The sequence below is a fragment of the Aethalodelphis obliquidens genome, unplaced genomic scaffold (genome assembly GCF_003676395.1).
Source record: "Aethalodelphis obliquidens isolate GAN/ISIS:26980383/991018 unplaced genomic scaffold, ASM367639v1 scaffold23, whole genome shotgun sequence".
Taxonomy (NCBI): Eukaryota; Metazoa; Chordata; class Mammalia; order Artiodactyla; family Delphinidae; genus Aethalodelphis; species Aethalodelphis obliquidens.
Window position 1 is genome coordinate 10,674,347 of NW_020837967.1, and position 14,658 is coordinate 10,689,004.

General features: G+C 38.8%; 1 long non-coding RNA gene across 1 annotated transcript in view; it reads right to left on the bottom strand.

Annotated features, from left to right (window-relative positions):
- Window positions 1-14,658, bottom strand: part of LOC113628320 (uncharacterized) — a 65,139-nt gene that overhangs the window by 35,797 nt on the left and 14,684 nt on the right. The window contains exons 5-6 of the long non-coding RNA XR_003435985.1: window positions 12,139-12,354; window positions 11,577-11,647 (exon numbers count right to left, since the gene is read on the bottom strand). This is a non-coding gene — a long non-coding RNA (uncharacterized LOC113628320). The remainder of the gene's footprint in view (window positions 1-11,576; window positions 11,648-12,138; window positions 12,355-14,658) is intronic.

Below are 14,658 nucleotides of genomic sequence, written 5' to 3' on the forward strand. Positions count from 1 at the left end.
AAAGCTATTGAGCTGCATACAACTTTATCGTTCAAGAAAAGGGAAGAATGACCCCAAAGGCAATTCAGAGATCATCAGGGCTGCCACACCTGGATCCACACCTGCCACAAATCCAGTGCATACAGGCCCAGTGAACAAGGCTGTTTCCTCCTCGGTTTCAGAGAGTGGAGCCGCTTCCTCAGTTTCTACAAACCAGGCTGCTGCTGCAAAGAGCCACAGGCAGGGGGGTGATTTTGCCTTCCCAGGGGGCCTGGAGGGTAGAACACCCAGCAAAAGAGGATTCTCTTTGAGCCTTAAGGTCTAGTGGAATATGCATTGCTAGGTTTTTGTCCTTCGGGGGACACAGCACCATTTTCTGTTTCCCAGTTTCCTCCTTTTGGCATGGGAATGCCTATCCTATGCCTGTCCCATCACTGTATTTTGTAAGCAGATAACCTGTCTGGTTTAACAGGTTCAAAGCTGGAGAGAAATTTTGTCTCCAGATGAATTGTTCCTAAAATCTCTCCTATACCTGTTGAGATGATATCTAGATGAGACTTTGGACTTGGAATTGATATTGGAATGGGTTAAAACTTGGGGGCTGTTGGGATGTGGTGTATGTATTTTTCATGTGAGAAGAACATGAACTTTTGGGGGTCAGGAGGCAGAATGTTATGAACCAAACTGTACTGCCCCATTCATATTTTGAGCCCTAATCTCTTGATGTCACTGTGTTTGGAGATGGGGCCTTTAAGGAGATAATTAAGGTTAACTGAGGTCATAAGGTGGTGTCCTTATACAAAAAGGAAAAAACCCCAGTGAGCTCTGCTGTACACAGAGGAAAGGCCATCTGAGGACACAGTATGAAAGCAGCTGTCTACAAGCCAAGAAGAAACCAACCTTGACAACACCTTAATCTTGGACTTAGTGCCTCTAGAACTGTGAGAAAATAATTTAAGACACCTACTCTGTGGTATTTTGTTATGGCAGAAATAGCAGACTGGTAAGCCTATCTGAAGAAATTATGGCTGAAAACATCACCAATTTGAGGAAAGAAATGGACATAGAAATGCAAGAAATTTAACAAATTCCAAATAATAAAACCAAAGAGAGTCACATTGAGACATATAATCAAACTCAGAGACAAAGAGTGGATCTTGAAAGCAGCATGAGAAAAGTGACTTGTAAAAGGGAGCTGCTGTAAGATGATCAGCAGATTTCTCAGTAGAAACCTTAGTGGTCAGAAGGGAGTGCGATGAGATTTTCAAAGCATTGAATGAAAAAACACCAAGAATATTATATCATATTGCAGAGCTGTTGTTCAAATGGGAAGGAGAAAACAAAGCTTTCCTAGATAGACAAAAGCTGAAGGATTTCCTCACCACTGGACTTTCCCTGTAAGAAATGCTAAAGGAAGTGCTTTGACTTGAAATGAAAGGATGCCTGATAACAGCATGGGACCATATGAAAATATAAAGCTCTCTGATAAAGGTGAGTATATAGACAAATAGAGGATACTGTGGTATTATTGTAGTGTTGGTACATAAATCACTTTTAATTATGGTATAGAGTTCAAAAGATGAATGTATTGTAGCAAATCTATGTTATGGGCACACAATATAAAAATATGTAATTTGTGACATCAATAACTGGAAGAGTGGAGACATGAAACAGTTTTTTGTATGCAGTTGAATTTAAGTTCATTTAAAATAGATTATTTTAACTTTAAGATTTAAAAATTTTTATTTTATATTGGAGTATAGTTGATTAACAATGTTGTGTTAATTTCAGGTGTACAGCAAAGTGATTCAGTTATACATATACATGTATTTATTCTTTTTCAGATTCTTTTCCCATTTAGGTTATTACAGAATACTGAGCAGAGTTCCCTGTGCTATACAGTAGGTCCTTTTTGGGTTATCTATTTGAAATACAGCAGTGTGTACATGTCAATCCCAAATTCCCAGTCTATCCCTCCCCCCCACCCTTCCACTCCCTGGTAATCATAAGTTTGTTCTCTAAGTCTGTGAGTCTGTTTCTGTTTTGTAAATAAGTTCATTTGTATCTTTTTTTTCTTTTTTAAGATTCCGCATGTAAGTGCTATTGTCTTTCTCTGTACTTACTTCACTTAGTATGATAATCTCCATGTCCATCCCTGTTGCTGCAAATGGCATTATTTCATTCTTTTTAATGTCTGAGTAATATGTACCATATCTTCTTTATCCATTCAGCTGTGATGGACATTCAGGTTGCTTCCATTTCCTGGCTGTTGTAAACAGTGCTGCAATGAACACTGGGGAGCACCTATCCTTTTGAACTAAGTTTTTTCTCCAGATATATGCCCAGGAGTGGGATTGCTGGATCCTATGGTAGCTCTATGTTTAGTTTTATAAAGAACCTCCATACAGTTCTCCAAAGTGGCTGTATCAATTTACATTCCCACCAACAGTGCAGGAGGGTTCCCTTTTCTCCACACCCTCTTCAGCATTTATTGTTTGTAGATTTTTTGATGATGGCCATTCTGACTGGTGTGAGGTGATATCTCATTGTAGTGTTGATTTGCATTTCTCTAATGATTAGTGATGCTGAGCATTCTTTCATGTGTTTGTTGGCAGTCTGTATATCTTCTTTGGAGAAATGTCTATTTAGGTCTTCTGCCCATTTTTGGATTGGGTTGTTTGTTTTTTTGTTATTAAGCTGCATGAGCTGCTTATAAATTTTAGAGATTAATCCTTTGTCAGTTGCTTCATTTGCAAATATTTTCTCCCATTCTGAGGGCTGTCTTTTGGTCTTGTTTATGGTTTCCTTTGCTGCGCAAAAGCTTTTAAGTTTCATTAGGTCCCATTTGTTTACTTTTGTTTTTATTTCCATTACTCTAGGAGGTGGGTCAGAAAGGACCTTGCTGTGATTTATGTCATAGAGTGTCCTGCCTATGTGTTCCTCTAAGAGTTTGATAGTTTCTGGCCTTACATTTAGGTCTTTAATCCATTTTGAGCTTATTTTTGTGTATGGTGTTAGGGAGTGATCTAATCTCATACTTTTACGTGTAGCTGTCCAGTTTTCCCAGCACCACTTATTGAGGAGGCTGTCCTTTCTCCACTGTACATTCCTGCCTCCTTTGTCAAAGATAAGGTGACCATATGTGCGTGGGTTTATCTCTGGGCTTTCTATCCTGTTCCATTGATCTATATTTCTGTTTTTGTGCCAGTACCATACTGTCTTGATTACTGTAGCTTTGTAGTATAGTCTGAAGTCAGGAAGCCTGATTTCTCCAGCTCCGTTTTTCGTTCTCAAGATTGCTTTGGCTATTCGGGGTCTTTTGTGTTTCCATACAAATTGTGAAATTTTTTGTTCTAGTTCTGTGAAAAATGCCAGTGGTAGTTTGATAGGGATTGCATTGAATCTGTAGATTGCTTGGGTAGTAGAGTCATTTTCACAATGTTGATTCTTCCAATCCAAGAACATGGTATATCTCTCCATCTATTTGTATCATCTTTAATTTCTTTCATCAGTGTCTTATAATTTTCTGCATACAGGTCTTCTGTCTCCTTAGGTAGGTTTATTCCTAGATATTTTATTCTTTTTGTTACAATGGTAAATGGGAGTGTTTTCTTGATTTCACTTTCAGATTTTTCATCCTTAGTGTATAGGAATGCCAGAGATTTCTGTGCATTAATTTTGTATCCTGCTACTTTACCAAATTCATTGATTAACTCTAGTAGTTTTCTGGTAGCATCTTTATGATTCTCTATGTATAGTATCATGTCATCTGCAAACAGTGACAGTATTACTTCTTCTTTTCCCATTTGGATTCCTTTTATTTCCTTTTCTTCTCTGATTGCTGTGGCTAAAACTTCCAAAACTATGTTGAATAAGAGTGGTGAGAGTGGGCAACCTTGTCTTGTTCCTGATCTTAGTGGAAATGCTTTCAGTTTTTCACCATTGAGGACGATGTTGGCTGTGGGTTTGTCATATATGGCCTTTATTATGTTGAGGAAAGTTCCCTCTATGCCTACTTTCTGCAGGGTTTTTATCATAAATGGGTGTTGAATTTTGTCAAAAGCTTTCTCTGCATCTATTGAGATGATCATATGGTTTTTCTCCTTCAATTTGTTAATATGGTGTATCACGTTGATTGATTTGCGTATATTGAAGAATCCTTTCATTCCTGGAATAAACCCCACTTGATCATAGTGTATGATCCGTTTAATGTGCTGTTGGATTCTGTTTGCTAGTATTTTGTTGAGGATTTTTGCATCTATGTTCATCAGTGATATTGGCCTGTAGTTTTCTTTCTTTGTGACATCCTTGTCTGGTTTGGTATCAGGGTGATGGTGGCCTCGTAGAATGAGTTTGGGAGTGTTCCTCCCTCTGCTATATTTTGGAAGAGTTTGAGAAGGATAGGTGATAGCTCTTCTCTAAATGTTTGATAGAATTCGCCTGTGAAGCCATCTGGTCCTGGGCTTTTGCTTGTTGGAAGATTTTTAATCACAGTTTCAATTTCAGTGCTTATGATTGGTCTGTTCATATTTTCTATTTCTTCCTGATTCAGTCTTGGCAGGTTGTGCCTTTCTCAGAATTTGTCCATTTCTTCCAGGTTGTCCATTTTATTGGCATAGAGTTGCTTGTAGTAATCTCTCATGATATTTTGTATTTCTGCAGTGTCAGCTGTTACTTCTCCTTTTTCATTTCTAATTCTATTGATTTGAGTCTTCTCCCTTTTTTTCTTGATGAGTCTGGCTAATGGTTTATCAATTTTGTTTATCCTTTCAAAGAACCAGCTTTTAGTTTTATTGATCTTTGCTATCGTTTCCATCATTTCTTTTTCATTTATTTCTGATCTGATTTTTATGATTTCTTTCCTTCTGCTAACTTTGGGGTTTTTATGTTCTTCTTTCTCTGATTGCTTTAGGTGCAAGGTTAGGTTGTTTTTTCGAGATGTTTCCTGTTTCTTAAGGTAGGATTGTATTGCTATAAACTTCCCTCTGAGAACTGCTTTTGCTGCATCCCATAGATTTTGAGTCGTCGTGTCTCCATTGTCATTTGTTTCTAGGTATGTTTTGATTTCCCCTTTGATTTCTTCAGTGATCATTTCGTTATTAAATAGTGCATTGTTTAGCCTCCATGTGTTTGTATTTTTTACAGATCTTTTCCTGTAATTGATATCTAGTCTCATAGCGTTGTGGTCGGAAAAGATACTTGATACAATTTCAATTTTCTTAAATTTACCAAGGCTTGATTTGTGACCCAAGATATGATCTATCCTGGAGAATGTTCCATGAGCACTTGAGAAAAATGTGTATTCTGTTGTTTTTGGATGGAATGTCCTATAAATATCAATTAAGTCCATCTCGTTTAATGTATCATTTAAAGCTTGTGTTTCCTTATTTATTTTCATTTTGGATGATCTGTCCATGGGTGAAAGTGGGGTGTTAAAGTCCCCTACTATGAATGTGTTACTGTCGATTTCCCCTTTTATGGCTGTCAGTATTTGCCTTATGTATTGAGGTGCTCCTATGTTGGGTGCATAAATATTTACAATTGTTATATCTTCTTCTTGGATCGATCCCTTGATCATTATGTAGTGTCCTTCTTTGTCTCTTCTAATAATCTTTGTTTTAACGTCTATTTTGTCTGATATGAGAATTGCTACTCCAGCTTTCTTTTGGTTTCCATTTGCATGAAAACCTTTTTCCATCCCCTTACTTTCAGTCTGTATGTGTCTCTAGGTCTGAAGTGGGTCTCTTGTAGACAGCAAATATATGCGTCTTGTTTTTGTATCCATTCAGCCAATCTGTGTCTTTTGGTGGGAGCATTTAGTCCATTTACATTTAAAGTAATTATCGATATGTGTGTTCCCATTCCCATTTTCTTAATTGTTTTGGGTTCGTTATTGTAGGTCTTTTCCTTCTTTTGTGTTTCTTGCCTAGACAAGTTCCGTTAGCAGTTGTTGTAGAGCTGGTTTGGTGGTGCCGAACTCTCTCAGCTTTTGCTTGTCTGTAAAGGTTTTAATTTCTCTATCAAATCTGAATGAGATCCTTGCTGGGTTGAGTAATCTTGGTTGCAGGTTTTTCTCCTTCAACACTTTCAATATGTCCTGCCACTCCCTTCTGGCTTGCAGAGTTTCTGCTGAAAGATCAGCTGTTAACCTTATGGGGATTCCCTTGTGTGTTATTTGTTGTTTTTCCCTTGCTGCTTTTAATATGTTTTCTTTGTATTTAATTTTTGACAGTTTGATTAATATGTGTCTTGGCGTATTTCTCCTTGGATTTATCCTGTATGGGACTCTCTGTGCTTCCTGGACTTGATTAACTATTTCCTTTCCCATATTAGGGAAGTTTTCAACTATAATCTCTTCAAATATTTTCTCAGTCCCTTTCTTTTTCTCTTCTTCTTCTGGAACCCCTATAATTCGAATGTGGGTGCGTTTAATGTTGTCCCAGAGGTCTCTGAGACTGTCCTCAGTTCTTTTCATTCTTTTTTCTTTATTCTGCTCTCAGTAGTTATTTCCACTATTTTATCTTCCAGGTCACTTATCCATTCTTCTGCCTCAGTTATTCTGCTATTGATCCCATCTAGAGTATTTTTCATTTCATTTATTGTGTTGTTCATCATTGTTTGTTTCATCTTTAGTTCTTCTAGGTCCTTGTTAACTGATTCTTGCATTTTGTCTATTCTATTTCCAAGATTTTGGATCATCTTTACTATTATTATTCTGAATTCTTTTTCAGGTAGACTACCTATTTCCTCTTCATTTGTTAGGTCTGGTGGGTTTTTATCTTGCTCCTTCATCTGCTGTGTGTTTTTCTGTCTTTTCATTTTGCTTATCTTACTGTGTTTGGGGTCTCCTTTTTGCAGGCTGAAGGTTCGTAGTTACTGTTGTTATTTGTGTCTGTCCCCAGTGGCTAAGGTTGGTTCAGTGGATTGTGTAGGCTTCCTGGTGGAGGGTACTAGTGCCTGTGTTCTGGTGGATGAGGCTGGATCTTGTCTTTCTGGTGGGCAGGTCCATGTCTGGTGGTGTTTTTTGGGGTGTCTGTAGACTTATGATTTTGGGCAGCCTCTCTGCTAATGGGTGGGGTTGTGTTCCTGTCTTTCTAGTTGTTTGGCATAGGATGTCCAGCACTGTAGCTTGCTGGTAGTTGAGTGAAGCTGGGTGCTGGCGTTGAGATGGAGATCTCTGGGAGATTTTTGCCATCTGATATTATGTGCAGCTGGGAGGCCTCTTGTAGACCAGTGTCCTGAAGTTGGCTCTCCCACCTCAGAGGCACAGCACTAACTCCTGGCTGCAGCACCAAGAGCCTTTCATCCACACCGCTCCTTAATTTGGGATGATTCGTTGTCTATTCCTGTATTCCACAGATGCAGGTACATCAAGTTGATTGTGGAGCTTTAACCCGCTGCTTCTGAGGCTTTTTTCTTCGCCTTGGCGCTTCGTCTAGTTTCACTTGCTCACAGGGAGCCACGGGCAGAGGCCTCACACCAGCCCTTCTGCCCAAAGTTCCTGGTGCAGAACCGCCCTGGCGACACCTCGGCTCGGGACCGTTTCACAATTGCTGGTTTTGATATCATATTTGTGTGCAGCTGATTTCCTACCTTTACTATATATTTGCCTTTAGCTGTGAGCTTTTCCAATCGTAATTTGCTTGTTTCTAGTTGTGGCCTTTTCTGCTTAGAGAATTTCCTTTAGCATTTGTTGCAAAGCTGGTCTGGTGGTGCTGAATTCTCTTAGCTTTTGCTTGTCTTTAAAGCTTTTTGATTTTTCCTTCGAATCTGAATGAGAAACTTGCTGGGTAGAATATTCTTGGTTGTAGGTTCTTCCTGTTCATCACTTTAAATATATTGTGCCACTCCCTTTTGCCCTGTAGAGTTTCTGCTGAGAAATCAGCTGATAACCTTATGGGAGTTCCTTGTATGTTATTTGTTGCTTTTCCCTTGTTGCTTTTAATATTTTTTCTTTGTCTTTAATTTTTGTCAAATTGATTACTATGTGTCTTGGCGTGTTCCTCCTTGGGACTCTACACTTCCTGGACTTGGGTGACTGCTTCCTTTCCTATATTAGGGAGGTTTTCAAATATTTTCTCAGGTCCTTTCTCTGTTCTTCTGGGACCCCTAGAATACAAATGTTGGTGTTTTAATGTTGTCTCAGAGGTCTCTAATACTGTCTTCATTTCTTTTCATTCTTTTTTCTTTATTCTGTTAGGCGGCAGTGATTTCCACCATTATGTCTTCCAGCTCACTTATCAGTTTTTCTGCTATCAGTTCCTTCTAGTGTATTTTTCATTTAAGTTATTGTATTGTTCATCTGTTTGTTCCTTAGTTCTGGTAGGTCTTTGTTAAACATTTCTTGTATCCTCTCGATCTGTGCCTCCATTCTTTTTCCGAGATCTTGGATCATCTTCACTATCATTACTCTGAATTCTTTTTCCAGTAGATTGGCTATCTCCAATTCACTTAATTGTTCTTCTGGGGTTTTGTTACTTCACCTGGGACATATTCCTCTGCCATGTCATTTTGTGTAACTTTGATTGAGGTTTCTGTTCTGCAGGCTCCAGAATTGTAGTTCTTCTTCCTTCTGCTGTCTGCCCTCTGGTGGATGAGGCTGTTTAAGAGGCTTATGCAGGCTTCCCAGTGGGAAGGACTGATTCCTGCCCACTGGTGGGTGGAACTGGGTCTTATTCCTTGGTTGTTTGGCCTAAGGTGTCCTAGCACTGGAGCCTACAGGCTGTTGGGTGGAGCTAGGTTTTTGGGAGAAAATGGTGGCCTCCAGGAGTGTTAACGCCAATGAGTACTCCCAGGAACTACTGCTGCCAGTGTCTTGTCCCTACAGTGGGCCACAGCCATCCCTGGCTCTGCTGGAGACCCTCCAATACTAGTAAGTGGGTTTGGCCCAGTCTCTTATGAAGTCACTGCTTTTTCCCCTGGGTCATGGTGTGCAGGAGGCCTTGTGTGTGCCGTCTAAGAGTAGAGTTTTTGTTTCCCCAAGTCCTGTGGAATTCCTGTGATCAAACCTTACCGGTTCTCAAAGCCAGATCCTCTGGGGTCTCCTCCTCCTGTTGCCAGACCTCAAGGCTGGGAAGCCTGATGTGGGCCTCAGGACTTTCATTCCGGTGGGAGAACTTCTGTGGTATAATTATTTTCCACTTTATACGTTGCCCACCTGGCAAGTATGGGAGTTGATTTTATCACCCTCCAACTGTCTCATTGTGGTTTCTTCTTGCTTTGTGAAAGCAGGTTATCTTTTTTGTTCTAGCATTTTTTTTTGTTAAATCGTTATTTAGAAGTTAGTTGTGATTTTGGTGTTTTTTGTAAGAAGGGGTGAGCTCGCGTCTTTCTATGCTGCCATTTTGACACTTTCTCCTGACCATTACTATTTCAAACTTTAAGATGTTTGATGTAATCCCTGATACCATAAAGAAAATAGCTATAGAGTGGCCAAGATGGCAGAATAGAAGTACCCTAAGCTCACCCCCACTCAGGAGCACACCAAAATCCAACACTCTGCAGAACGATCATTGTTGAAAAAGACTGAAACCTACCAGAAAGATACATAAAGACATAAAACAAGGCACATAGGAGGGGCTGATTCATGATATAATCAAATCCCATGTCCCCCAGGTGGTTGACCCACCAACTGGAGCATAATTGAATTAGAGAGATTTTCCCACAGGAGTGAGAGTTCTGAGTCCTACATCAGGCCCCCTAGCCTGGGGAAAAGGAGCCCCCAGAGCATTTGGATATGAAGGCCAGCAGGGCTTGAGTGCAGAAGCTACACAGGATTGGGGAAAACAGACTTCACTCTTAAAAGAGTACACATAAAACCTCATGCGCACTGGGACCAAGAGCAAAAGCAGTAATTTGAAAGGAGCCTGGGCCAGACATACCTGATGGTCTTAGAGGGTCTCCTGGGGAGTCGGGGTGCAGCTGTGGCCCACCCTGGGGACTTAGACACTGGTGGCAGGTATTATCAGTGAGTATTCATCTGCATGAGCTCTCCTGGAAACAGTGCCACCCAACAGACAGGCTTCCTGAAGACCTCATGAGCACACAGCCACCTGCAGACACACCTCTAGACATCCTTGCCCCCCAGAGGACCAAGACTCACCTCCATCCACCAGGGTGCAGGCACCAGTCCTTCAGAAGTCTCTAGATTAGCTTCACCCACCAGTGAGCAGAAACCAGAAGCAAGAAAACTATAGTCCAGCAGCCTTCAGACTGAGTCCACAAATGCATGCCAGTGACCATCCTGGGACCAGCTGGCCCCCTGCCCTTGGGTGAAGAGAGGAGAGTGCACTTCTGGGATGCATAGGTTGTCTCCTATAGAGGGCCATTTCTCCAAGGTCAAACATAACCAACCTACCACATACATAAAAATACAATTAACTATTTAGACAAAATGAAGTGACAAAGGAATATGTGTCAGAGAAAGGAACAAGATAAAACTGCAGAAGAACAACTAAGTGATGTAGAGATAGATAGGCAATCTACACAAGGAACAATTTGGAGTAATGATCATAAAGATGATCAAAGAACTCGTGAGGAGAATGGATGCACAGAGTGAGAAATTAGAAGTTTTTAACAAATAATTAGAAAATACAACAACCAAACAGAATTAAAGAATACAATAACTGACATGAAAAATACACTATACGGTATCAATAATAGACTAAATGAGGCAGAGGACCAGATCAATGAGCTGGAAAACAAAGTAGTGGAAATCACTGCTGCTGAACAAAGAAAAAAGAATGAAGAGAAATGAGGACAGTTTCAGAGACCTCTGGGACAACATAAAGCACGCTAATATTTGCATGATCAGGGTCCCAAAAGGAGAAGAGAAAGGCTTGAGAAAATATTTGAAGAAATAGCTGAAAAGTTCTCTAACCTGAGGGAAGGAAACTGTCACCCAAGTCCAGGAATTGTGGAGAGTTCCATACAGGATTAACCCACAGAGGAACACAGCAGACACAGTGTAATCAATCAAAATGACTAAAAGAATATTAAGAGTAACAAATAACATACAAGGGAACTCCCATAAGGCTATCAGCTGATTTTTCAGCAGAAACCTTTGCAGGCCAGAAGGGAGTGGCAATGATATACTTAAAGTAATGAAAGAGAAAAACCTACAACCAAGAACACTCAGTAAGGCTCTTGTTCAGATTTGATGGAGAAATCAAAGCTTTACAGAGAAGCAAAAGCTAAAAGAGTTCACCACCAAACAAGCTTTACAAAAAATGCTAAAGGAACTTCTCTAGGCAGAAAAGAAAAGGCCACAGCTAGAAAGAAGAAAATTATGAAACAGAAAAGCTCACTACTAAGGCAGACATACAGTAAAGGTAGTAAATCATCCACACACAAAGCTAGGGGTTAAAAGACAAAAGTAGTACAATTTGTATGCAAAATAAGCAGTTAAGGCATACACACCCCCAAAGATAGGCTTACAATATCAAAAACAGTAATTTTGAGGGGAGATGAGTACAAATGCAGAATATCTAAAATGTATTTGAAATTAAGAGGTCAGCAACTTAAGCATGTATCTTTAACTGGTAATCAATCATATTTGGGTTCTGGAGGATGCATATTTGAAACTTGGAAATACTCACCTGACCCATATACCAGGTGATGCTGCCAGCTTTGAATGGGACTCAGGAAAGAGCTCTGGTGCAGGTGCAGTCTAGGGTTAAGCAGACAAGATGCTTGAATCCTATGAACTGATAGGCTCTGTTATATGAAGTGGTTGGAAAGATGAATATGGAGTTTATGGCAAGCTCAAGTAGCAGAATAAAAATATATATCCTTAGGGCAAAGCTGACATAAAAATCTGGACCTTGATTGATAGAGAACTACTGTCTGTGGGACATCAAGTTTCTATGAAACTATAACTTAATCATACTCTGGTTTTGTCAGATGATTCCTATTAAAATGACAGGTGGGTCCAATAGCAATCTATGCTAGGGTAGCTGCTGTGCATCTAAGATAGGGCATGAGTAAGGCCAGAGGACTCAAGTTAAGCTGAATGAGCTGATGACTCAGACCTCCATGTCACCCACCATCAGCACCTCCTCAGATCACATCCATAGATATATCAGTCAGAAGGTGGGAGAGCCCCTTATGTTTAGCTGATGGAAGAGGAAAAAAGCCAAACAAGATTCATGGAAGGATCACCTTGTAAATAGATGCAAGTTAAAAATGGATTGTTGCTATATTAACTCCATACTCAGGTGGTGCTGAAAGACAGGTAATCCTCCAAGGAGAAATCCTCCCAAAGGTCAGAGCTCAGGTTGAATGTGCTCGTCCACTTAGTATGTAAAGAGAAGTAGCCTGAGGTAAGAATACTTGCTCATTGGTAGTAGTGAATGACTTCTCTGGTTGGTCAGAAGCCTAGAAAGAGAAAAAATAGAGTGGGGAAAAAGGAGTTTAAAAAGAATCAGATAGATAAACTCACAGGTCCCACAGTGTGTAGTATCACATTTAATGCGCATCAAAGAACGTCCACTATGAAAGAGGCTCTTTAAAAAATACAGACTGAGTGAATCTGCCAGTTGAATTTACCTAGACTTAGTCATCAGGCACTCTAGTGCTTCTGAATACCATGAATAATTATTAATTTGAGAAGAATCAGAAATCAAAATGTGAAATAATGAACCATACTACTACTAGAGAAATGCATCTTCTTTAAGTAGGCAGAAATTTCTAATATTGGAAACAAAGATAAATTAAAAAATTATAAGTTGGTCTTCACTAAAATTAAGAACTTCTGTTGACAAATACTAATAGAGTGAAAAATCAAGCAAGATACTGGGAAATAAAATTTGAAATACATACATGTGGTAAAAGATTTGTATTCAGAATATGTTAAGAATTCCTACAATCAATAAGTAAAAAACAGAATAACCGACTTTGAAAAATTGGCAAAAGACCTGAACAGCCATGTCACTAAAGAGATCTAGATGATGAATAAACAAAGAAAATGATGCTCAATGTAATTATGCAACAGGGATATGTATATTAACGCCATGATTGCAATTACATGCTACTTCAAACACACCAGAATGGCTGAAATAGAAAAAACATGGTAATATCGACTACTCCCAAGAATGTCCAGCAAATGCAACTTTCATTTGTGGCTTGTGGGAATGTAAAAAAATGTTTGGCGTTATCTAGTAAATTTAATCATATGCATAACTTACAGCCCATCAATTACACTTCTAGGTGTTTACCCTAGATAAACGAGTACATAAGCCTACCAGATGTCATGTACAAATTGTTTCATAGCATCTCTATTTCTGATAGTCAACAACTTGAAGCAAACCAAGTGTTCATTATATGTTTATACAATGCAATACAAAACAGTGATTAAAGGAAAAAAGAATGAACTACTGATATATGCAACAACTTGGATAAGTCTCACAAATTAATGTTGACTAAGAGAATACAGACATGAGTACATACTGTATGATTCTATTCATGTGAGGTTCAAGATAGACAAAATAATCAGTGGTGATTGAAATCAGAATGGTGATTAGTTTTGGGTGAGAGTGGGTGATGACTGGGAAGAGCAAAAGGAAAATTTCTGTGGTGATGGAAACGTTCTATATCTTGACTTTGATTTTGGTGGTAGATATATGGTTATATACAAATGTGAAAATTCATTGAACTGTATACTTTGGATTATGCACTTTTCCTACTTTACTATGTTATACCTCAATGAAAACAATTAAAAATATTAATTAGTCCAATCTGCCATATTACAGAATTGAGGAATAATATCATTTGATAACCTTAATAGATGCAGATAAGTATTAAGTAAAATTCAAAACATAGTCATGTTAAAAAAAACAACTCAGAACTTATAATAGAAGAGGAGGAGGTCTTTATCTGATAAAGGGAATCTGCAAAAAAGAATAACTCAGAAAACATTATACTTAATTACAAAATATTGAAAGCATTTCCTCTGAGATCAACGACAAAAATGTCTCCTGTGAAGCAGGTCTCAAGACAGAATTAGAATTGTGCTAGATTTATTGGAGAAAATGCTTCTGAAAGATAAGGGAGAGATGGAGCAGATGTTGGCCAGGAGGGCCTTGAAATTGTGATGGAGGTCTAACACAAGAATGAAGGAAGGAAGATTGGATAAAAGAGTGTCAGACTACGGTGCATCTTCTAGAAAGAGTCATTCAGGCCAATGAGGAAACCAGATTAAAAATTGTTAGCAGAGTCATGTGTAAGGCAGAAATAAACTGACTCTAGAAAATATAAGTAAAATTATAATAAATAGAAAATACAGTATAATATATAAGAAATAATAGACAAATAAGCCCTAATGTAATAGCTGTTACAAAAGTGGAAATTGGAGTTAAAAAGATGCATCAAAATAGGTCATTTATAAGGGACACATTTAAACTGACAGGCAGAGTTTGGCACACACACAAGAAAAGATGGAATGTAAGAATACTGAGAAGATCTACTAATTAAATCCAACACTCTAATCAGCTAGTGGAGAAAATTCTAAACAAAACAGAAAGACAACCTACAGACTGGGAGAAAATATTTGCAAACAATGTGACCAACAAGGGCTTAATTTCCAAGATATACAAAGAGCTCATACATCTCAATACTAATAAAAACAAGCAACCCAATCAGAAAATGGGCAGAAGTCCTAAATAGACATTTCTCCAAAGAAGA